Raw genomic sequence first — 1,484 nt, forward strand, 5'->3', positions numbered from 1 at the left:
CTTCCATGAATATAGGTCAGATTCATCAAATTGTAGCAATTTACCCTTGTTTCCTTTATCAAAAATAAAATTTTTGTGTGTGTGTGTAATCTTCCTCTAGTCAAGTTCTAATTATCAAGCCATCGAGACTAGGTCAAATGGGTGCTGTTTGCTAGTCTGGGTGTTCTTGTGCATCTCCCCTCACTTTACATCAGCTGGATGCTTCACTCTCAGCTCTAGACTTCTGTGTCCATGGGCTCAAGTGTTCCCAGGTCTTATCACTGTCAGGGACCTGCCTCGACATAGGAACTTGATTCACGAGTGTTTGGTTTACGAGGAGGGGATATCTGGCGGCGATAGGGATAGCACAAGAGAAGACAAAGAGACACAACAAGAGAGACAAAGAGACACCCCGAAACCAGGATGGATGCATTACTGACATCCGGCAGCTCTGGTGTGGTGAACATATTAGCCATGAGGGCAGTAAGGTCCTGTATGGTAAACATCTTAGCTATAACCGTAATGCACGCTTTGCCAGCTGTAATGCACCCTTTCACGGCCTGCCTGTAATGCACACCTGGGCCGGCCTGCGTCTCCGTTTTATTTAGGGGAGGAGCTTCATGCCAAGCTGGGAGGGACTAAAACAGGATACAGCTAGCATCAGTAATTTTCCAGACATTCAGGTAACTTTACATTGTACTTCGCTGGTTCGAATCCCAGGCCCGCAACTTGGTTTCTCAGGTTCAATTAACATATCTATAGCCCCTGAGCTCAGTTGGGAGAAGGTGAGAGGGAAGGTCAAAAGGCTTGGGAGGAGTCTCGCTGTGTTGGCTTCCTGAGCCAGGTTTTCAGGAACTTGGCTGAATAGCCTGCACCTGGGACAGGTTTAGGGAAGATGTCCTTTTGTCTATAGAACAAAGAACCAGGAAGTAGCCAAGCTATATTTAGTTAATCTTTGGAGAAAAACTTACCCTTGAAACCTTACAATCTCGGCTTTAGGAAAATATTACATTTATCTGTAGATATTAAGGGCTCATATTTGGAATTAAATAAAAAACATAACTGAACACTAAGATGAAAAACAGTTTGCTATGACTGCCAGGTGGCTAGAATCTGTTCCTCCAAGCCTACGGCCTGCAACACTCGGGCCCTGGGGGCCTCGAACTTCTGACCAGGTTTACACAGTCTGCAACATACCATACTTTGGACCAACCAACTCTTCCTCTTTTCTCTCTGTCTCCAGGTCAACGGAGTCAAAAGACTGTGGTTGAACTCAGCCCATTTCTTCATTGCTGCCTTTTCCCCTTTTCCACTTACCAGTAGACTAATGTGGTCACCAGCAAGCTTACATGCCTGTTTGTGTGTTCCCTTTGAGTTTCCGTCTTAGAGGGGAGTTTGTCCTGAAGGAACTTGATTGCTTGCCTTGATGTCTTCCTGGTGAACAGCTTGCTTATTATTGTAGTAGCCAGTCATGCTGACATTTTTGTTTTGGGTTTTTCCTGATG

The sequence above is a fragment of the Chrysochloris asiatica genome, unplaced genomic scaffold, assembly GCF_000296735.1.
Source record: "Chrysochloris asiatica unplaced genomic scaffold, ChrAsi1.0 scaffold00042, whole genome shotgun sequence".
Lineage (NCBI taxonomy): Eukaryota > Metazoa > Chordata > Mammalia > Afrosoricida > Chrysochloridae > Chrysochloris > Chrysochloris asiatica.